This window comes from Lonchura striata, chromosome 2 (genome assembly GCF_046129695.1).
Source record: "Lonchura striata isolate bLonStr1 chromosome 2, bLonStr1.mat, whole genome shotgun sequence".
Taxonomy (NCBI): Eukaryota; Metazoa; Chordata; class Aves; order Passeriformes; family Estrildidae; genus Lonchura; species Lonchura striata.
In genome coordinates, this window is record NC_134604.1 from 109,696,879 (window position 1) to 109,721,286 (window position 24,408).

Below are 24,408 nucleotides of genomic sequence, written 5' to 3' on the forward strand. Positions count from 1 at the left end.
ATTATCTAAATTCTGAGTAATTCCCCTGTCAGAATGTTTTGGTTTTCATTTTCAGCTAGTTCACAACTGGTTTCACTTTTTGTTTGATGGGCTAAGTGCAGTGATGGAGCAGGGAAGCCTTCAGGGAAATGCTTCCCTTCCCCACATTTTCACACTGAATTAAAGATGTCATAAAAACATTTCTAATCAGTACAACAATTTCTAATCATACCAACAGTTGTGAACAGAGGGGAATTAACCAGAATTTGGAGCACTTAGTCAGATTTGTGAATTCCTACTGACTTCTGTCTTCATGTTATGGGTATTCTTTAATCAGAAATTTATCTCGCTTGTGTTCTTTTGTTTCCACAGCTGCTGCACAAAGACAAACCGGTAACATTTATTTGCACTGTTGGGGTGTGTGAACATTTTCAGGCAGAAGAGTGTAGCACAAGGTGAGCCACAGCAATGCCCTCAAAAGCCTGAGCAAAGAGGGGCAGGCAGAGATTCTTGTTTGGGGAGAGGAATTCCCCAGCCAGAAGTCCATGTGCAGATTGCAGGTTCAGGAACCACACAGGGTCATTGCAGACCCAATACCTCCTTTAATTTGGTGCCATAAATAGCTGTGTGCTTCAGCCTATTGTGACCTTTGATTAGCACGGCTTCAAGCAGCTGCTGGTCTGTCAAGGTCCTCCAGAATACACCTTTAAAGCAGGCAGGAGGTCAGATATAAACAACAATAGTTCTGGTTTTTTTCCCATGCAAGTGCAAAAGTCCTCTAGTATTGCTGTGCTTCTGCAAATTGTACATAAAGTAGAATCTAAAACCTGAAAAGTACCACCAAAGGTCCCAGGGAGCTGAAGAGGAATCAGTTCTTCATAAGGCTTCAATTAAAAGAAGTAAAGCTTCCACTCTTTCTCTTGGCTGAAGGAATGCTTCTTCACAAGAGGGAATTCTTGCTACAAGTTGTGCCACCATTGTTTCCACAACTACTGTTCATATCTTTTTTGTTGTTGTTGTTGCTGACTTTTACGTGAACTGACAGTCAATTTCTTGGTGGACAATTGCCCACATTATAAAAATCCACTGGTGTGTCACTCTTTGGCTCTGCCAAAAAAAAGCCATGGTACTCAGAAGGAACACAGTATTTGACCTGTCATTAAAATGAGGGTCTACTTAACAATAAAAAAAATGACCATCAACAAACACAGCAGTTTATTGTTGAAGACAAGTGTCAAAATATAGGCAACTACAATTGTCTGAGGTGCCACCAGCCCTCCGTAGGTTATCATAAAAGTGAAAGGCTTGAGGGAGAATACTGTGGTGGCAAGGGAAGGTACAAGCATTGTAGGTGCAGCTATTTTAAATGCTTTCCCTGGAAAACAAAGAGGATAATAGGAGGAAAATGGGAAACTGGAGGAAAAGCTGAAAGTAGTTGATAAGGGACAAAAAAGGGAGGCCACATGCCCAGAAGCATGAAAATCACACAGATAAAGGGGCTGTTTTGATATGATTACATGTATTTTAACCCAAACACGAAAGACTTACACTTGCAAACTTTCACTGATGGCTTACTTTTATTGTTGAAGAAAATGCACATACAGCTATTCCTTCAGTAAAGAAACTGTTGTATTTGTACAGTGATGAAGCAGCTGCGTCCTTTGTTTTGATTACTGAGTGGCGTACACAGCAACATACTTCAGATTTCCATTCCAAATAATACCATCTAATGTTCAGCAAAGAAACCTAGTAACTCTTGTTAAATTAGGAAATATCAGAACCTATCACCACTTGATTTTGAGCTCCAGCTTTTTACTGAAAAACACCAACCCAATGTTGTTCTATTTCCTGCAATGAGCAATTGGTTTTTTAGTTTCTTAGTCTTTTGTCACTGCGTGGTCCAAAAAATAAAACATTTTGCACTAGAGTTGAGGTTGTTGGACTGAGTCTCTCTGAGCAAATTCCAACCTGGGGAGACTAAATTCCTCCTGTGTTTTCAGCTCAATACCGTATCTTTCACTTCCTGCTCTGAGATGTTGTTAAAATGAGACTTTGACCTTGGAATACAGACTAACAAAACTTTAAGCACCACTTCAGGTATTCCTGAAGTCCGAGTTCGCCCTATCTGCCAAACTTCTGTCCTGCCACAAGGCATTCTTTCCCGTTTTTTCAGGTTTTAAAACCAGGCTTGAAGTCCTCCCGGAAGCACGCAAGGACTGAGGTTCTACGGATCTCGTACTACGGCCATATAAACGCAGACGTATCAAAGAAAGAAAAAAGAACCAAAGAATCACAGACTATTCAGAGCTTGGAGGGAGATCATCGCCTCCACCTCCGGGCCGTGCGCAGGACACCCTAAGATCCACCCCATGCGCCCTGAGCGCGTTGTCCCAACGCACCCCGAGCTCTGCCAGGCTCGGAGCTGTGACCGCAGCCCTGGGGAGCCTGCAGGAGGAACGAAAGGCCGGTTCAGCTTTTAGAAAGAGCCGGTGTCCCCGAGCGAGAGGGACGGGAACGGAGCCGCCCGCGCTCCCCTCACGGCCCCAGCGCGGCGGGAGGCGGCCGCGCTGACGTCACACCGTCACCGCCCTGACGTCACCGCCCGGGCCCCGGCGCGCGCCCGGCGGCGCGGGGCCACAATGGAGAGCGCGCGCGCGCCCAACCGACGCCGAGCAGGCCCCGCGCGCGCCCGCGCGCCGCTGGCCGTGCGCGTGTGTGTGTGCGCGCGCGCGCGCGCGCGTGTGTGTCCCCCACAGCCTCGTCCTTCCCCTCATCCCCTCACCGCCCCGCACACGGACACACGGCGGGCGCCGGCCGGGAGCGGCAGCCCCGGGCCGGGCACACGGGCAGCGCGTCACCGCCGCGCTCGGCTGGCCGAACCGCCGCCGCGCCGGGCCGGGCGCGGAAGGCGCTGCCGGCGCCGCCATCTTGCCCACGGGGCCCCGCCAGACGCGGCTGCGCCGCCGCCGCCGCCGGGAGCGCGAGGAGCCGCCGCCGCCGCCGCTTCCCTCCGCGCTGCCTCCCCCGCACCGCCGAGCCCTGAGCGCCGAGCTCCCGCCGCCCGGCCCGGCCCGGCCCCGCCACCCCCGCCCGACCGAGCCCCGGGCGCGCGTCCGCCCACCCCCCCGCGTGCGCCCGGTGCCCGGACGGGGCGGAGCGGAGCGCGCAGGCCCCGGCCCAGCCCCAGCCCGAGCCCAGGCAGGGCCGCCGCCGCCGCCGCCGCCGGGCAGCAGCTGGTGACGCAGGAAAAACGCCCCAGAGAGAGAGGAGCGCTCAGGGCCGGCACCCGGAGCGCGGGCAGCGGCTTCGGATTTGCCCTCTCGCTTCCCGCCGCAGCGCAGCCGAGTGGGAACCGGGGGAAGCGGAGCCGCCCCCTCAGAGCCGCGGCCTGGCATGAGACCGTGCCCCGCCGGCCGCCGGGCATGAGGCAGCGCCCAGGGGAGCTCCGGGCCGCCGCAGCAGCCGCCGCGGGACGAGGGGAAGCGGTGCGGGGGTGAGTGCGGAGCGGTGCCCGGGCGGGGCCGGGCAGCTGTTTGTGCTCCCCGGGGATGGGGCTCCGCGGGCCGGGGCGCGGCTGGGGGCGAGGACGGAGCTCCCCGGGACCCGCGGGGCGTGAGGCAGCGGCAGCGCCTCCCTCGGAGCCCCGGCGTGTCGGCCCCGCACCGCCGTGTTTTGGAGGGTGAGGGAAAATGGCTGACGGCTCCTCATCCCCGGCTGCCGGCGGGCGGGAGCGCCCGGCGCCCTCGGGGGCTCTGGCCGCCTCTCCGCGGCCCCTCTGGCCGGACCCCCCGGTGAGGAGGGCCCGGGGCGTCCCCGCAGCGCTGCACCGGCATCGCCTGCCCTGGTTCTCGCTTCCCTTCGCCCCGAACGCCATTACTGAGGTGGAGTGACTGGGGCCGCGTAGGCCCGGGCGACGCCTGGAAATCAGGCCCTGCCGAGGCGCTTTCCCGACGGTCTCAATGAAACCCGCCAGCGGCAGCTCGTTCACGCCCGCTGTAAACACTGTTAACACGTAGGCCACTCCTCTGGCCTCTGCTTCCAGCGCCCCGGCTTCCATGTACGAAAAGCGTTCGTGGCTTTTTCATCTGTTTCCTACAGTTCACCGCGCCGCTTCTCCTCAGAGTTGTGTCTTAGGGCTCGTCTGTAGCGATTTATTTTAGGCAGGACAGTCCTCTTCCCTTGCCCTACGTGAACGGCAGAGGTAGTTGCGTGTAGTTTGGCTGCAGATACTCGCTGTTATTGTCCTCGAGAAAACGGGATTTCACCAGTTGGATGGATTGTTGGGGGTTTTGTGTGTTAGTTACCGCTGCGATAACGTGTGCCGTCCCACTTTGTGCAGCTTTGCTTGTATACAGTGGGAATAGCTTTTGAAAATTACTTATTTTGATCTTGAGTGATTATTTTTTTTTTCTTGTAGAGGTATCCAGAAATGTCGGGGTAGTTTTTAAGATGTCATATTTAATTTTCAGCTTGCTCCCTCAGAAGTCCAGTTAGGTATTTTGAAGATTTGCAGTAGCGCGCAGCTGTACAGGAAAAAAAAGAACCTTTCAGAAAAGAGTTGTTCTAATTAAATGTTCAAAGGACTCCCAGGCTCGCTGCAGACATATTGCGTCTGTCTCAGCTGTTTTCACGTTATCTGTACACCTCGGTTTATATTCGTAGTTTGGCAGATGTGTTCATATCACCGGACGTTTGTATCAGCCCAAAGACCCTCTGAAGTCGCAGGCTCAAAGCCAGCACCAGGCCTGCTTTTGCTGACCTACTTGCAGAACTGGGGCCTGTATTTTTTTAAAAAGTTGTTGAACTGGGATACTGTTATAATGCATTCTTCAGTATACTTGTGGCAACACTTGCTATGACAGATCACGTAACCTGCGTTTTTCAGCAGCTTCTCAGAGGCCTGACAAATAGGTGGTAAAATTTATACATTTAGGAAGGGGCTATTGATAGGTGTTTGGGGGATTGACCTGTATTGATTGTGGAATAGAAGCAGTATCCCTAGTAAGAGTTAGGGGTGACTGAAAGCTGTAGACAGCTAACTTTATTATTCATATTGTACTTGGGATTTTTTTTTTTTCATATTTTACTTGAGAAATTGTCAGGCCTCCCTGCCAAAAATGTTGCTGATAAAATTGCATGTTTATTTGAGCAAAACCCAAGTCATACATGAGGGAGTTGGTTTGTTTGGGCTTTTTTTTGTTTTGTTTTGTTTTCTAAAACAATGCTTTTGATTCTTGGAGTTGAAGTAATGTTTATTCTTTGAATCAACAAACTACAGCAGCTGATACCAGGAATTTCAGGGAGGCATATAGAATACGTGTATTGATTATTCTGTTGCAATACACCAGATGACAGTGATGCTTAATGATAACGGTATACAAAACCCAAAAGCATAATGATAAAGCTGCAGTGGAAGAGACTCAAATTATCAGCATGTTTGTGGGGAGGGAGTTAGCCAGAAATAAATGTAAGATTGTATCATAGTAACTTTTCTCTCTCCAGGGGGTCTTGTGCTTTTGTGTAGTTTGTCTTCAGGGTGTTTGTTTTTAGAAGCTTCTGTCTTAATCTGCCTGGCTGTTGCTTCATGCCTTGCAGAATTGGCCTTTGTGGCAGTTTGTCTGCCCATGGAATTGACAGGAAGACTGCATCTGGAGGTGGTAATCAATAAAGACAGTGGTAGCAAAACTGTTTTCCATCTCTGTGGAACACTGTCACCCTTACATAAACATTTTATTTCCCGCATTGTGGTGCCTTTATGCTCAGACCAGTGCAACTACTCTGTGTTCTAAAGGCACACTTTTAGGTTTATGCATTTTATTAATATGCTGAAATTGATAGATGAGAGACTCAAAATAAACTAAAATAGTGATTAATGTCTATTTTGCAGAATTAAATAGACTTCTGAGAAAATAAAGGTACCTGTAATACCTTTGTTCCAAGACATCTTATATTTGAAATTAAAATTAGTTTAGGACCTTCCAGTATGAATACAGCCTTGGGTAAGAGTGGATAGGAATTAATTTATTTATTAGTTTGAACAATTTATTTTTAAATGGCTTTGAAGTTCTGTTTGTGTCAGGTGTGTATTTAAAATATATTAAATTCCATGGAAAGTACTTCTGCCCTTCCTGCTCTGGTTTAGACAAGTTCATAACTTATTTCAGATATTTGAATGGAAACTACTTTTGTGTTAGGCAGTACTCTGAGTTTAGAGATATATCTGTGTATGTGTATATAAATATGTTATATATATGTATATAACGTATTTATATATATAAATATGTTATACACACATATGTGTGTATGTATTTACTCACTTTTTTTAAAAAAATACTGTTTTATCTGTTCTAAGAGATCAAAAATAGGTATGTTTTGAAAAGATCTGGATGAAGATAGCCTCATTTGTGAAGTAAATGAATCAAAGGTGTCCCTTCCTGGATTTAACTTAAAGTAGGATTTTATTTTTTTTTAAAGACAATCCAAACCCTGCAAAACACTTGAAACTATAGTACTTTAATTCTTTCTCTTGTAAGCACAAGAGCCTTGCTTATCCAGCATTCGCAGAGACCGGTGTGAAGATATAAGAAACTTTGCTGGATTTTGTGTTAATTTGAAAACTTGTAAATGTGAAGGCTTTTGTGTGCTGTAGGCAGTTAATTGCTGGGTGTGAGCATTAATAGTAATCTGTATGTGGATTCTCTTGTGCAGGTATCCTAAGTTTTTCTTAGTGGATGTGTCTTCAACCTCTGTGTAGCTTAAATAAACAAAACCCAGTTTTATTGTCCATATCATCTCTGTTTAAAAATCAGAATTCTAAGTTTAAAGCTGTACTTCAGGGTATGTTTTGGGAACACAGCTTGGTAGTGTCTGTCTTTCTTTGTAGTCCTTGTCTTTTGCAAAGCTGGCAGCATTGTGTGCCACTCCTGTAGGTTTGTCTCATATCACACGTGTTATCTGTGATCTGTAAATACACAACATTACCTGTATTTTTAACATAACTGTGCGTTGTTCTGATATTCCAGAGCAGAGTCCAAGAAAGTCTTCTATTAGCACATACTTGCATGCAATGAGACTTGAGTTTTTCTATCTGGGTAGTTTGAGCTACTTCAGCTTCTGTGTTAGAAAAACACAGTGACTTTTTTCCATGTATTAAATCTAGTTTTTTGTTCTCTTACTAATGTAGGAACATCTGAAGGTTCTCACACTCTTACTATGAGGGTCATAATTCATTATGAGTTCCCTTTTTAGAACAGTTATGCTGTATTGGCTGGTTGTCTTTTGTTTAAGGCTAGAACATGACTTGAGAATATGGTTAACAGAGGTTTCCTATGCACTTGGGGATCTAGATATTTGGTTTAGAGTCTTCAGTAGATAGACTGGGCAGAAAACTTCTGTCATTACTTTGCACCCTCAAGATGAAAACTGCTGCCTTTCGGATATATTACAGTGCACACCTGGGCCCGTTGGTGTTGAGCATGTTCTGTAGATCTGGGTTAGTAAAATAATTTAAAATGGGGTGTTGGTAACATTACAGGAGAGCTGTTAATAACTGTCCTTACTGTAGAGGATAGGAGGAAAGTAAATAAGGTCTTAAAGTAGCCAATTGTGGTTTAGTATTAAATCTTTTTGCTTCTCTTTTGGTTTTTGGTGGTTGCTTTTTTTTTTTTTTTTTTTCTTGAGGGAGCTTGACAGCACAACCAGTTTCTTCAGCATTTTCTGTTGTGAATTTTCTAGTATTTGTTTTATAAGAAACCATTAGTTATTCATTTTATGTGAGAGTTGAATTCAGTTTGCTTCTTAGGAAGGCTTTTTGGTTGTGAGTTGCTGACATGTTTTCAAATAAAAATTATAATGCTTGAAATGAAAACCACTGGGATATAGGTATGTTCCCAAGCTTGCTTTTTAGAAGAACGTTGTTGATATATGATTTTCTTAAAGGTTTAGTTAACTCCTACTATGAGAATGGTTACTTCCTTTTGGTTGGCTTTGTGTCAGTACAGCTCTGAAAGAGGTTCATGTGATGTAGATTTAAGATATAGGTGTATTTTGAACGCTGGTATTATCAACTCTTTTTCATGAAGTCAGATTGAAGATGCTTTGGAAGTAATGGGTAACTATCAGGAATGTTACTGTGGGAAGCTTTTATTTGTAGCATCCTTGATCTGCTTACAAAAACCACTGTGTAACCCTGTTTAGTGACTTAGTTTTCCTTACACATGTAACTGCTAAAAGAAAAATGTGATTTTCTTGCATTTAGATCTTTGCATGGACATTTCAGCAAATCCTGCTGTTTGGTAGTTAGCATTTAGCTGTGGATTTACTCAGAAGAGGGGAATTCCACATTGCATCATTCCTTAGAGATGTGCTTTTTTTTCCAAATTCCGTTTTTCAGCTAGGATTCAAGGCTGTGTGGAAGGCAAGACATCCTTGTTGCATGAGTTTCCTCATATCCTCTCTATTACAAATTGCAAAAGACTTCTTTTTTTAACAGAAGTGTTTAAATTACTGCTTCAAAGTAATGAAAAGTGTATGTGGAGGGAATTTCAGGGCTGTCTTTTCATTAAGCTTTCATGTAAAATACTCAAAACTCAAGTAATAGAAAATTGTCCCTAGAAGAGCCTTTAAGACAAGTAACACATTTTTTTAACAGTCAAATGGCACATGGAATGGCAGAAAAATGCACGTTCCAAATTCCATAGGGTTCAGTCCTTAAGTAATTTAACTGTTGCTTAACCTTTTCTCAGCTTCAGCAGGACTGAGTGTGGGAAGAGGAGAAGGTTTGATTTGTCTTAGCTGTAGCACCGTGAAATGGTGAAAGAAGGGAAAAAGGATTGTTTTGCACTGTGTTCAGTAAGAAAAATCAGTACTGATGTGTGTCAGCTATGATCTCTGTTACCAGAGAGGCTTTTTTGGTTGGTGGAAGGTGTCCTTGCTGCCACTGTGGGACAGTGGGGACAGGCCTGTGTTGGCTGTGGGTGGAACTTCAGTTTTCTTGTCCAGAAATAAATTTGACAGTGGAGTGAAGAAAAGTCTCATTTTAAATATAAGATAGGAATGAACATTGCAGTCAAAACATAGTGGCATCTTGATAAATGAGCCTTGAGTTGCGTATAGTCTGTTTTTCTGTTGTTTTAGCAATAAAGTACTTCAGTGTATTTTTTACTGTATATCAACAGGAAAGTTAAATTTGAAAGTTAAATGAGAAAGATGTTTAACTTAATTGATACGTAAATATGTTGATGTAATGCCGAAATGTTGATAAACCAAAACAGTAAACTATAGTTTAAACTATATTTTAAACTATATTTTAGACTTTGTGAATTTCTGATTTAGAAATAGAATACTAATTGTATTTTAATGTGTTTTTAATGTGTTTTCCTGAATCCTTTAGCTGTGAGGATTTCCTTTTTTTTAATCTTAAAGTGTGACATAAATCCTCTGGAGGGTGAAGATTTGAGTCAAGTGGCTGGTTCTACAGTTTCAGGTTCCAGTTTTGCACAGCTCTCCATGTGTGTTGACCTGTCTTTCAGAGACAGTGTTTTATTAAGCACAGTGAGACCTTAAAATCCCAGGTGCTTTTTCTTGAATACTTTTACTGGTGTGTGTGTATACAGACACACGTGTGCAGACACTCATACAATGGGACTTTTTCTAGGATTATGTACTGACTTTTTTTCTTAGGTGAGGTGGTAATGTCAGATTTCTAAAGTGCTCTACACTTCTCTTGCTGTGCCACCATGTCTTTGTGATAGTTTTGGTAATTAGGCAGGAACACAGCCTGAAAATTCTTACAGTCTGTGTTCTTGTAGCAGTTCAGCCAGGTTGCTGTGGTTGAGGTTGACAGTTTGTCACATATCTAGTGAGGATGCAGCTGAAAACATGAATTCCCTTTGTGCTGTTTGGGAAGCTTTTTTTTTTTTTTTTTTCCCCCCTTTCGTTCCATGTATAGGATTGGAAAAATAGGGTTGTTTTTTTGAATGGATGCAGCACCAGTTGGTTGAGTGATGTTCAGTGAGGTGATCAGTGAGTTCAGTGCTAGTGAAACTTTGCTGTAAGCTAATGTGTAATGAAAAAGCCCCAATCAGTCCCAGACTCTGATTAGCAGGTGTATGGCTGGAATTTTCCACTTATCTGCACGATTCTGAGATTTTTGACTAGATGAAGGAGGGTTTGGTAATTCATGCTGTCATGAATGTTCCTTTTATTTTCTATCACTTTCCTGATAATGGTATGAATATTTAAGACCAGTAGAACTCAGGATATGTTGCCTGGAGGCAGCTGGAGGAGGATAGTGGTTAGTTTAGTTTCATTGTTGGCAGGTGAGAGCCAATATAAGAGTGTAATTTGGGGGTTCCACTGCACTGTGTTGGTTGATCCTTAGATGGTACTTCAGAAGATCATCTTTTTCTGAAGATGTAGTTGTACTGATACTCAGTGCACTGTTTACAAATACCACCCCGAAGGCTGAGGTGTTGTGCAGGTTATGGACTCATGTAGGCCAGCAGGGAGTAACTCAACAGTTGAGAGCAGAGGATCAAACTCTCTCCTGCTTTGTGCTCTCAAGTGTGTGCTTACACTGCTACACCTGAAATACACTTTGAGGATTTGGCAGTGTTGATGAGTCACTGCAGTTCTTTGTGGGTGAGAAAATACAATAAATAAGAAGTAGTTCACACTTAAAATGAAGACTAACCCTGTAGTTGTACTTTCAGTTAGTCTAACAGCAAAAATTTGCTTTAAATGTGAGTTTATCATTGTATGTCACTTAAGTTCTAAATTGCAGTTATCCACTAGAATTCTTTATTCCATATATTTGACATAATCTGTTTCTCTAATGTGTTTCATCAGTTAAAGTTCTTGTCTTAGAACTTCCTTCCAGAAATGAAGTCGGGGGGAGAAGCCTGAACAACCATGTTGACATTTAAACAGTTCAGTTGCAATGATTTTTCCTGTGAAAGGAATTGTGAAGAAGTTCCTTTGGGGATACATTTCTGTAGGTGTAAAAAAACTTTGCTTCTTACATAGCCTGCTGAAGTGTTCGTTTTCTCTTAAGCTATTTTCATTATTTTTGTGATGAATTTCTCTTAATAAGAAAATATTGTTAAAATCTTTGTAGTTTGCTCCTACTTGCCAATTTGGTCAGGTGTTAGTAATCTGCTTTTAAGGAGAGTTGTCTTGTCTCCACTGAATAGCTGATGTTCTGTTTCCCCAGAATTGGTGCTAGGGGTATACTTTGGAGACACTTTCTAGCTGTGAATAAGGAAGTGTCTGCATTACAGACAACAGCTTGTCACAGAGTGCACATAATTAGCTGAGTTTTTTCTTTGCCTTGCTGCATTTGTGAGTATGAGGTTGATGTTTGAGGTGCCTTGTTCTTGCACAGATTCTTGATAAATGGAAGTGAAAAGTTTGTTTTCTTCATATTATACTTCATCAGGACATGGGGTTTGCATTTCAGAGTGGATTTCTCAGCAGAACTAAAAGCTTATTTTTTAAAATATATGCATTATTCATTTTTTAGTCAAATTGTCAGACGGCTTAATGAAGTTACTTTTAAACTGTGTGTGGTGAAAAACAAATGATGCAAAGAACCTTGGGGAAAAAATTATGAATCATGGCCTATATAAGCATTTTGTAATCATTTAAGAACCATTTAGGGGGATAGTAAATGGATCCTGTGTTCCAACCTGGCCTTGGACACTTCCAACAATGTGACATCCACAACACTGGGCAACCTGTTGGAGTGCTTCACCACCTTCACGGTAAAGATTTTGCTCCTTGCCCCTCGTCTGAACCTACCCTCTTCCAGCCTAAAGCCATTCCCCCTTGTCCTGTCTCTACATGCCCTTGTCAGAAAGTCCCTCTGCAGCTTTTTTTGAAGCCCCCTTTATGTATTGGAAAGTGCTTTAATGTCTTCCCAGAGCTTTGTCTTCTCCAGGCTGAGCAGCCCCAGCTCTCTCAGCCTGTTTTTGTGGCAGAGTTGCTCTGGCCCTTTTCCTGATCTCCTCTGGATCTGCTCCAGCAGGTCCATATCTTCCTTGTGCTGGGGACCCCAGGGCTGCACACAGCACTGAGGGTGGGATGTCACCAGAGCAGAGTAGGGAACAGAATCCCCTCCTTTGTCCTGCTGCCCACCCAGCTTTGAATGCAGCCCAGGACGCGTTTGGCTTTCTGGGCTGTGAGTGCACATAGTCTGGGTTATGTTGTGCTTCCTGTCCCCCAGCACTCCCAAGTCCTTCTCCTCAAAGCTGCTCTCGTTCCGTCCTTTACCTGGCCTGTGCTTGTGTTTGGGATTGCTCTGACCCACATGTAGGAGCTTGCACTTGGTCTTGAACTTCGGGTTCCTGTTAGTTTATATAAACATGGAAAATGGGGGAATAGGGAAGCATGTCATTAAACTGGTGTTTCCCTCCCCTCCACAACCCTTACTTAGGAGCTTTTCCTCCCATTGGATCCTTGACTCATTCAGTGAGATGGAATTGGACTGTCATTCAGTATTTTATCTGTAGAATTCTTTCTGTAAGTGCAAGTGTGACATCAATCTAAATACTGAGTAGAATTACTTCTCTGTTAATAAGCTTGATAGCTGCTTTAGTTTTTTTCCATTCTTATCCTGTGTGTTACCCAAACATTAATCTAAAAGTTGTGTTGTCTTTATGCTATTGATGAAGAACTGAGACACAGAGGCTGTGAACTACAAACCTACCTCTTGTCATAGCTTTTCAGTGGATTTTTGTTAGATATTCAGGTGTTACACAGTTTTGTTGGCTTAAGTTTCTGTTGTGCCTCCTCACTCTTTCTCAGCTTTCTCTTTCTCTCAATAGCAAGAAGAAGGAGAGGAGGGCAAAAAGGTGAATCTGAAAAAGGCTGTTATGTTCTCCAACAATGTTTTTGAACAAGACACAGAATTAACTTTGGGGAGTTCTATATAGCTGCCTTATAGACCAGATATTTTCCTTTTATTTCTGAAGTTCTGTTTCTTTCCTTGTTAAGCATCACTAAACTTCTGTGACAAATAAGATACAGACAATTTTTCTTCCTGGTGCCTCAGTTGATTACTGTTTACCCAGGGGACATAGTTCAATGGAAATGAAATTACAGTCGAAACCAGATTACTCTGAAAATTCCAATTAGGTAGGAGAAAAATGACAAATTCAGCCTTTGACAAATAGAGAAAGCATGTTGTATCTGTCTCATGCAAAATGAAAACCTGTGAAAAAGTCCTAAGATGTTGACTGTCACAGTGGATGTAGCTGTTGTACTCAGCTACTCGTGCTCTGTCATCTCTAATTCCATTTTGGTTTTTACTTGAGTTTCCAGGTAATGTTTGAATTGTAGAGTTTTGCTTACAGTTTCCTAGCTCTGTTTTTCTTTTTTTTTTTTTTTTATTGTCATCAGAAGTAAAATTTTTGCCACCTTCTGTGTTTTACAACTTCTTTGTTACCTGCTTTGGCTTCATCATTAAGTTGTCTGCTTGTAGTGAAATTATTCAAAGTATTACTGCCAAATAATTTTCCTGACTCATTGCAATCTGCTGAGTATTTCACTGGCTTTATCATAATTTCCAGGACAGTTTGTTGCCTTCACCTTCTCAGACTTCTTGTACTTGGCATTATTTGCCATGTCTACTTAATATTTCTTTTATGACTGAACTTGCGCTGTTGGTGGACTGACATTCTTGGCACTTACCACCTGCTAAACATCTTTATCTGTGTGCATTTTCCTTTGATATCAATTATGCTTGGGAAGAATTTTGCTCTTTATGACTTTTCTGTGTTGTAAAGGCTCATTTGTGCTATAAGGTATAATGTATAACATGAACCTTGATTATGTATATAACTTTTTATATATAATTGCATATATTATAATTATATATTATATATATAATATATATAATATTATATGTGTAACTATATATATTAGTTAAATAAGTGCTAATTCTCATTGTCTGTATTCTGTTTCCTTCCCTTTCCCTTCTCTTCTAGGGTGTAATTTCATGAGAGATTTGCAGTGATGCTTGAAAGAGTTGGTTCTATTCATGGTTATGTGTTCTTCCTGTTTCTCCCGCATTGTTAGCGTTCATATGGCGTTTGATGTGGCTGAAAACTAAAATGATTTTATTCCTATCCTCCAGTTACCTTTCAGCTAGCTTGGCTTCGTGATCTGGCTGGTGATGTGGTGGTGATGCAAGGGCTAATCCACAGTGGTGAAAAGGTGGTTAGGATGGAAGCCAGCAGGATTGCCCTCCTTCCCTTCTTGTCACAGTGGAGACTTCTCTGATTTCAAATGGACTGAGAGGATTTACACTGGGCAAAGGCTTGTCCACATGCAGAAATACAATGAGACTTATTTTCTAAAATTTACCAGGATATAATACTTGTACTGGGGGATGAGATTCCTGTTGCACTCTGAGATTCCAACAGTAGAAGTGAATAAACACACATGCTGTGGTAGCAAAACCACCTTAAGCTGTGTCACTCACTGTGGTGCTGGTTTAAGCACTGTCCCTGAGAAGAACAGGTCCAATGTTCCTCTTGTCTCTCCTGGCCTAGCTCAGAAGTGGGATCTTTGTAGGCTGTTTTGTGACTGCAGGGAGGGCTCATCAGCAAAGGGGTTTGTGGGATTGGCAGTTTAGGGGGTTATTTCAGTGCAGGGAGAACAGCAGCAGTGTGCGTTGTGGATTTTTTTATTTTGTGTGTGGTGGGTTGTGGTTTTTTTGAATGACTTTCTGGTTTTCAGATATCTACAACAGAATTCTTAAATCAATCCTCAGATATTAGAATGTGATAATAGTTGATTTTTTTCTCCTGCATTTCTCAGTAAAGATGGTTAAGACATGCTTTTCAAAAGGCTTTAGATATAGGAATACTGTGTTTCTGGGACTGTGGAGGGGATTGAACATAGTGGAAATAATTCTCTTATTTCCTACCCTGCTTTGTTCTTAGTGTACTTTCTAGGGGCTTCTTGTTCCTTTCCAGCCTCCTCTGCTATGTATCTTTTTGCATTTATATCAAACTACAGTCTTTTGTGTTGGCAGAAGGAACGTGAAGACAGAAGACAAAACTGCTGTTCTGTTGCCACTTCTTACTTCCCTATGGAGAGGCCAAGATTTTTGAAGGGAGTTGTCACACAAGTTCTCTGGAGCGGGTAGATAGTTTTCAGGGATTTCTGGAGCATTCGGTCTGCCTAGGAAGATGGGCTTATATGAGTTTGGTTGGAATGGAGCACGTTTAAGGCAGACAGTATTAAAAGACATGAGCTATCATCTTGTAACACCTCTAGGGAGCTTGTGCAAGCTTGATTTTTCAGGCTAAGTATCTTCTGACTGGAATGGTTGTAAGGCAGCAGAAAATGTCAAAATGTTTACTTGCAGTTATCTGGCATGGAGCAGTATAAAAACCGCCAGGCTGAGTAGGCAGTTGGTACGTTGAAATTAGTTGAAAGTTTGGCTAAGTTGGTTAAATAGTTGTGAAGAAGCTTATTGAAACATGAATTTTAATGCTGGTGTCACTTTCTTGTGTATTAGGGATATTTGAATTACACTTGACAATGATGATGGTAGAGTTTGGGTACTTGTGCTTAGTTTGTGCTGATTAAACATTACATGAAAAGCAGAGTTTAAAAAAAAAGTGAAATTAAAGCTAGTACAGGAACAGGAAGGCTTAGATATTGGAATTTAAAGCATTTAAGAATATATAGGCGTTTCACAAAGTTGTTTTTGTCATGATTCAAGAACGTAATCTGCTTCTGGCTTGATACCTGTGTTAGGTGCTGTATCACACTTTAATTATTTACAATTAGCCAAGCAGTAAGTTGTGTTGGTTTTATACATTGTGTGAAAATTTCCATAATGTGTTGATAATGTCACAGAATATTGGATGTAAAGACGACTACTAAGTAATTGATTTTCTTTAGTACAGTGTTTAACATAGTTTAGAGAAGCCATTAAGTTCCATAGGGAACATGAAGAGAGCCAGAAGGGCTGAGCCTGATTTTTGCAGACCAGTTTTAAACTCCACTTTTCTACCAGAATCTTTACAGTCCAAGTGCAGTGCTGACATTAGGTGCTGCACAGCACGGTGACCCATCAGGAGTTGTGCATAAGCAGAGTTTAAGAAACAGTGCACAAGTAACATGTAAAAATAGTGTTGTAGCAATATGCCTAATTTTCTGGCTGAATGACTTCGGCCAACATTTCAAATATTTATAGTCCTGAGTTTTGCAAAGCCTTAAGTGCAGTATATGTACTATAAATAAGGCCATGTTTTAAAGCTGCAAGTGGGACAAATCTAGAAGATGCCATTATCCTTCCCTTCAGATGCTTGAGAAAGCATGAAATTAGCAAAAGTCATTCAGCACTTACCATTTGCCTCGTAAAATGCATTAATTTAATCAGAAATTACAGAATTTGAAATGTGTTTATGTATCTCAGGAAGAAACCAAGCCTAGGGACAGCACTGAACATGAGTGAGGATTTGGATCTTGGTGTGGTTTGGCACTGCCCTCCAAGCATGGAATTTTGAAGAGTTATTTTGTTTTTTACTCTGTTCCTTAGGAAGAATTTGAGTTGTCAACGGTATTAAATGGCTCTAATACCTCAAAGGGAGTGTTTTGATTTAAGCTTTTCTAATTAACTTTTTTAGATTTTTGTCTGCAGTTAGTATTATCTGTAAGACAGTTGGACTAGATGATCATTGGAGGTCCCATACAGATGAACAAAAGAATTCTATTCTTAAGTATTTTTGTGATAGAAGGAGGAAGTAGATACCTCATGATTTTAGCTTCATCAGTCCTGCCTACAAAATTGTGCTTTAAAAAGAAATCTGAGCTTTCTTTGTAAGCCCTGCAGCAAAAGAAGACTACAACATCCAAGGAAGTTTCAGAAGTTTCTTCTATTTATCCTCTGCTAGAGCTAGGATACAAAAGTTCTTAACAATTATGAAGGGTTTGTGCCCCACTCATAAAAAGAAGTGATATTCTGTGGATGTCTTTTGGAATTTACAGGACCCATATTCTTCTATAGTTAACAGTAGGACCTGGTTTAGAGAGACATTATGGAATCTAATGCAACCTAAAATAACAGCAAAACCTTCCTGCATAAATTGCAGAGCTGAAGTACTATCAGTGGTTTCACCACTACCCTCACAATATTTGATACAAACCCCAATGTTTTAGCAAGTTCCAAGCACTTGATGATGAAAGGAGAAAGGACCCTTGAGCACTGCCAGAGTTGGGCATCCACAATCTCCATGGGCAGCGTGTCCCATTGTCTCACCATCCTCAAATTGAAAAAATTCTTCCTCATACTTAACCTAAATTTCCCCCCTTTCAGTTTGTGCCCATTACTCCTTTTCTTGTCACTGCCATTCCTGATGAAGAGTTGCTCTCTAGTTTCCCTGTAGACTCTCTTCAGATATTGGAAAGTTGCTGTGCAGTCTCCACTCAGCCTTCTCTTCTCCAGGCTGACCAGCCCCACTTTCTCAGCCTGTCTTTGTTAGGGAGGTGCTCCACTGCTCTTACCAGCTTTGTGGCCTCCTCTGGATTTGCTCCAACAGTTCCATGTCCTTATGCTGGGGACACCAGGACTGTACACAGCACTCCCAGGTGGGGTATCACCAGAGCAGAGTAGAGGAGGAGAATCAAAACATGTTAGAGATTACCTGTATTTCTGTTGTTTCTGTATTGTAACACACTTGTCTGATTAAATTTACAGAAAAAAAAAATAGAGTTAAAAAAATGAACCTTTACTGTGTGAAACCAGAATTATCAACATGATTTTAACAAACAGGAGCACATTCCTAGCCAAACCCTTCACCTAGCAATTCACAATTTCATACTGTTAATATATTACCAATTACATAGATAAAACTGTAAAATTACTAATAAATATTGCACATGGTACCCAAATGTACGGGGTGACAAACAGTCAGAACACATCACAGAGTATTGTGAGTTATCTGGTAAGCTTGGCACAATAAAATGTGCACTAGAAGAGCCAAGTATCAGGTCATTTACCTAGAAAAGAGCACCTACAGAAAACTTTATATATATGGGTGAAAATGACAAAAAGCACAGTTATTTTACAAAAGCAACTGTCTGTGAACACCACAATTGTATGTTTGTAGCAAGAATGAATCTTTGCACTGTTTTTTAATAGAAACAATTTTGGTCACAGAGCTGATAAGAAACTTAGGAATTACAGCCTTTTACATCTAGGGAAAAAATAAGTAGCCAAGAAGTTCTCCCTCCACACCAATTTGCTGCCCAAGTGAGTGGGGTGAATCAAATATTTGAGCCCATTACAGAACTTGAGAGACCATCCATTGCTGAGGTAGCCTGGCTGTTCTGGGGTTTGCAACTATTTATCTACTCCCTTGCAGTTAGGAAATAAAGATGTCCTTTTAAGATTGCTGTTGCTGTTCTCTTTGACTTTTGGGTTTATCAGAGAAGAAAAAGAACTGAGAAGTCAGCAGACAAGCACTACACAAACTGTAATTTTAACTGGCACTTTCCTTTCAGAAAAATCAGAATAATGCACACAAACAAAATCAGGAAGAGCAGGAGAATCTACCTTTTCCTCCAGCTTTTGAGAAGAGGTACAGCATTTCCTCCACATAATGTGATATCTCCTCCTTGGTTCTGAAGGCCCAAATTATAAATACAGTAAGGCATTATTTGGAGCTAGGAGCTTTTAAGCTGTGGACTTCAAGAACAGAACCAATACATCTAAAATGTGTGTTTTGTAGGTCTTTTAGCTTGTACTGCAAGAAAACATTTGACTGCTTGAATTAGCACATAGAGCTGAGAAAATATGATACCACTACCACCTGTATATAGATACTTTCAATTAAAAGTAATGTACGTACAGAGAAATCATCTTTAAACATAACTCCTAAAGCACAAATGATAAAGAGTAACATATTCAGTAAAAGTGTTCTTTGTGCAAGTGAAAAGGGAGGATGCCAAATGCATTCCCAGCACACTGGGATCATTTTGTGCTCAAGTGCATTGGATGATGAACTTTGTTCCATGGCTTGCAGAGGTGTAGCTGTCACATCCGTTTTTGAATTGGATTAATCCAGGACCAAACTATGGATTTAACAATCGGAAGTGAGGGACCAAGAGCATTTAATCAGTCTTCAGTGCAAACTTTAGACATACTATTTTCTTGAAGTGGTGACAGATGTAATGATACAATAACAGTTACTCCACAGATGATAGATAAACCAACTGTGAATGTATTCCTTGTCCTTGCTTGAACTGTTTTAGGGCTGCCTGAAAAGGATTGGGTTTGCAGTTGGACCTGCAGTATCAGCTCAATCCTAATTGGCTCTATTGCCAAGAACATGGTTTTTGGGTTGCAGAAGGACAGCTTCATGCATAAATAAACCATAGCATAATTGTAAAAAACTATAACAGTGTGAATTGAGTCTGTCTGGAAGAAATTATATTCTGAAGTTCTTTGATATTTTTTGTTGTTTTAGTTTTGAAGGTATTTCCTGTTGTAGCTCGTTCTATTAATACAAGGTAAAAGGAACTCTTACCTACTTCTTTGCATGTTCATTGGGAATTCAAGAAAAGGGCTTTATAGTAAGTGAAAGTCATGGTTCAAACCATTTAAGCATTTTAAAATAGACTTTTGCATTTACTAGATAGAAGTAATTTAGTATGTTTGCTTTTCTTAGGTTCCAGTCTGTGCATTTACTAGTGCTTTTTATGTTTACTGCATTCTGTTCTTGAAAAGTCTTAGTGTTTTACTGTCACAACTACAATTTTCATCTCCCATCATAAAACCCCATATTATTTATCTACTTACCAGTGCCTTGAATGTAGTTTCTTCATTGCTGGGAAATGTTTAGACCAGTAGTTTAGGTAATAGAATTTTAGGGGCTGTGCATTTATGTCCCTCTTCCTTCTGTCACTGAGATACACTGAATATCCTTGAGGATGTATTTTGATACCAGTTGAACCAGTGTAACTCCCAGTGAAAGCTCCTGAGAGAGAAGGAATGGTTCTACACGAGGAGAGGCCCAGTCTTGCTCAGCACTTTGTCTGTGACAGCAGCCTGGGATGTGCACCTGTGGAAAAGCATGACTGGAGGGCCACAGCTCCCTGAGGGGAACTCTGACAATTGTCTTAACATTTGGTGGGTTTTTGTGTAAGGCATTGACTGGCTGCTGTATATTTGGATTCATCTCTGTTTACTGACACATAGGCTAAACACTTCTTCAGAACACGAGCTGAAGCTTTTCTCCATCTGGTAGCTGGAACTAAGTGTGTGAGCTGAAGACCTGTCCTTTCAATACGTTATTTTTGAAAAAATATCATGTCGTGTAAGTAACCAGGGGTGCACTGTCTGACTGTTACGTCCCAAGAATTACTGTGAGGTGAATGTCTTTTGGAGAAGGACCCTTGCTGCTGCTCTCCAGTTCCCTTTCAGGGCCTGGCCTTCAGCAATTACTGCTTTGAAGCAGGACAGTCCTTTGATGTAAGGGGTTTATTTTTTTATTTAAGTCTTCTAGGAAGCTACTTCACATGGCAGCACCTCTCCACTGAAGACACACTGACATGCTTGGGGCTGTTCAGCCTGGAGAAGGCTCTGGGGAGACCATAGACCCCTCCTAGTACAGAGAGGAGGCTTACAGGAAAGGCATGTAGTGACAGGACAGGGATAATGGCTTTAAACTGAGAGTAAGTTTAGAGAAGATGTTAGGAAGAAATTCTTTCCTGTAGTGAAGCACTAGTGCAGGTTGCTCAGAGAAGTTGTGGATTCCCCATCCCTGAAAGTATTCAAGTCCAGGTTGGATCAAAGGAAGAGCTTGGTCTAGTGGAAGGTGTCCTGTCCATGGCAGGGGGTTGGAACTGGATGATCACCGCAGTCCCTTCCAACACAAACCATTCTGTGATGCTGTGAAACAAGTTAATATGTTTTGAGCATATTGGCTTTGTTGCCTTGATGTGCAGAGCCCAGTCCTTGGCCTGAATGCAGTTTGCTTTGCTTAGTATTGGGCTTCAAGTCTGGAAGTTCTCTTTCTATGCTCTTAATGCTTGCTTAAATTCATGTGCATGCTGCATGTAGGAGCATCTTGTACAAGGTGAAGTTGGATACTGTTAAGTAGATGTTTCTCAGCTGAACTTAGTCCCAACACCAGGTTTTGAAATGAAAAAGGAAAGCTCCTCAAAGAGCTGAAGTATATTTCAGGGCGATTCCCCTTTATTTTGTTATCTGGATTGGAGGGTAAATAGAATTGTATGTTTACATGCATGTTCTCAATGTTCCAGAAGCTTATGCTGCCAAATGACTTAATTTAAGGTGAATTATGTGGAACAATCACAAAAAAGGTTACTTGAAGTAATCTATTTTTAGTGGAAATAGTTTTAGTTTGTAACTATTACAGTTACTCAAATTCTGTCTTGTACTGTACGATTAAGACATTTATTGCTTTGAACTAATGTTGGAATTTGATGCAGTTGATTATGTCTCATATACAGTCACTTCTTTAGGTGGAGAAGGAATTTGAAGGGTTTTTTTTGGTAATATATGCTATTTGAGATAATATTTTCTGATTGCTGCTTATCAGGTTTTTTTTTAATGTTAATAGTTATACACTTCTTGGTCTACTGCATAGTAGCTTAATGACAGGTTTTGCATTAATCATTGAATGCATTTCACTTTCACTGCATGTCAGTGTTAATGAGTGAAATGCTGCGACCTCCAGTTCTCTATTCTGATTATGTAAATAATTTCCTCCTTCCTGAAAGATACAAGGCACGGGGAGGAAAGAAAATGGGAAATGTGTGGGGGTGTCTGTGTGTTGTAACTACTGAATTAGGTTAGTGTTACAGATTTGGGGGAGGTGTTTCTAGTTGAAAAGTCATTCTGGTTGAAATAAAGGAATAGGGTAGAAGTCTAGAATTTTTAAACTAGAATCACATCATAATCCTTGTGATGAGTCAGTATTTATTAAGGTTTTAAGAAGGCATTTCCTAGGATCCTTTCTGAAACAAATCAGTGATACCTTTCAACACCAAATTTGTATTGCTGCTGTTAAGCCTTTTTGCAGTACACATCACACTTGTGATGAAGCACATCCATGAGCTCCCGTTTCATGGGAACACTATTCTGTAAATAAATTGCTCTATGGTTGTTAGAAAGCTCTGTTATTACATGTTAAGAAACTCTTACTCTGGCATTCATTGTTACCACATGGCAAAGTAGATTTTATGACATATGTCCTCACTTGTGTATAACCAGAATACTTCAGTTGAAGGAAAAATAGGTCTGTCCCCCTAGATAGGGGTTAGGTAATGCTTATGAATAATAAAATGTATTTTGTATTTTTATTTGCCTCTGTCATCTGGCACCTTGCACTTGCTTTTTTCTGAGACTCTGTATTTTAAGTAGCTAATTTGGGGAAAAGAGCTGTATGTAGTGGGGTATTCCAGTTACTTTTGAAGAGGAGACTTTGAGAAACTCAAATGAAGGACCTTCTAGAAGTCAGCTGTATTAGAAAGATGTGTTTGTTCCTTTATCATTGTATAATAAAATGCCATCCATTGTGTTATCTTGTAACAGAGTATTGTGTACATATTTGCTTCTTACCTACCACTTATCCAGGAACCATCTGATTTATTTCCCCCTGGCTTTTGAAAAGGTGCTTGATTTCTCCCCAAAACAAAATTAACCTATTCTGCTGTGTAGGCATGAGATTGCAGACTGTGGAATCTGAGGTGACGTTCAGGTGTGCAGCTGTGCTGGATGGTGAGTCTGGAAGAAGAGGCCCCTCCTGGAGGACAGTGCTGTCCTTGGTGTCCTCTGTGTGGGCAGCAGGGGCTCTCTTGGAGCTCCTGGGTGGTGCCTTCTGAATGGGGACCATATGAGCCAAGAAATCTATAGTTGCCTTTTTTGGGGGCTACTGAAATTCCAAGTAGTCAGCTGTAGCAAAAACTGACTTTCACTTATGGTTAAGACCTTATGACTTAGGATCAGGATGACAAAAGGAGATGGGAAAAACATGTCAAATAGGAATTTTCTCAGTTGGCATCAAAAGCAAGTGTCAGTGGGATCCATTTGACTCAACTCTTCATAGCCTCATAAACTGTTTGATTAGCAGTAGGAGGAGTGAGTTTGTCACTTAACAGGGTCCTGTCGCCATCTTGACCCTGTCTTAACGCATCCACTCAGTGCTTTGGGTAAAGGTGGTAATTTTTTTTTTAATGTAGTTTGTACCTCTGGTATAGGGCAACCCTGGATGTATGGGCAGACTGGGGAATGAGATACTGGAAGACATTGCTGCAGACAGGGACCTGGGAGTCCTGGTCAATGGAGAGTTGAATGTGGGTCAGCAGTGCCCTGGCAGCCAGGAGGGACATCTGTGTCCTGAGGGGCATCAGGCACAGCATGGCCAGTCAGGCAAGGGAGGAAATTGTCTCCTGCTCTGTGGTGGCCTTGCCCTAAGCTGGTGCGCAACAATTGTAAGAAAGATGCTAAGTTCTTAGAGAATGTCCAAAGGAGGGCCACAGTCACGGTGTGAAGGGCCTTGAGGAGCAGCTGAGGGCACTTGGTCTGTCCAGCCTGGAGGAGACTGAGGGGAAGTTGCAGCTGTAGTTACAGCTTCCTCATAGGGGCAGGCACTGATCTCTGCTCTGGGTGATGGTGACACATCCTGAGGGAATGGCCTGAAATTGTGTCAGTGGAGATTTAGGTTGGATATTTGGGAAAAGTTCTTCCCCCAGAAGGTGGTTGAGCACTGGAACAGGCTCCCCAGGGCAGTAGTCACAGCACCAGCCTGGCAGAGCTCAGGAAACATTTGGTGAATATTTTTGGGCACATGGTGTGACTCCTGGGGATGGTTCTGTGCTGGGCCAGGAGTTGGACTGGATGATCCTGGTGGGGCCTTTCCAACTTGGCATATTCTGTTGATTCTAGGATAGTGTGCTGAAGCCAAAATCAGAAATAGTAGAAATGAGATGTATGTAAAAACTAACTTATTCATCAGAATTGAGCTGGATACAGGCAGTTTGAATTGTTCTATTGGGCTGTCTGTACACTTATATATACATACATGTCACTGCATGAATTTACATTTGTTTATAAATTATCAAATTAATTATAAACAGGTATAAAGGCAATTTTTGAGCTGAGCCAAACTGCCTTGGTGCATTGTATCTCTAAAAAATTGAATTGAATAGTCTGAATTAAAGAAGTGATGAGAATTCAAAGTTTCATGTTTTATTAGTTCTAGAGAGGTTAAAGCAGTGGTGTGTTCTCTGTGGGCATGCAGTTTGATGTTTTCTGTGAAAGATAAATGGTAAATGAATGGCTGAAGACAGGACTGGTGAACCAGTGCTGTCTAACACTGTTTAAATTGCGTGAATTGGATTATGATTGCATTTTCGAAAGTATGTTTGTATATTCTGTAATTAAAA

General features: G+C 41.8%; 1 protein-coding gene across 2 annotated transcripts in view; it reads left to right on the forward strand.

Moving 5' to 3' along the window:
- Nucleotides 1-3,149: 3,149 nt before the first annotated feature.
- Nucleotides 3,150-24,408, forward strand: part of USP9X (ubiquitin specific peptidase 9 X-linked) — a 95,945-nt gene continuing 74,686 nt past the window's right edge. For both annotated transcript variants that reach the window (XM_021546153.3, XM_021546155.3), the window contains exon 1: nucleotides 3,150-3,472. The gene's annotated coding sequence lies outside the window, so the exon portion shown is untranslated. The remainder of the gene's footprint in view (nucleotides 3,473-24,408) is intronic.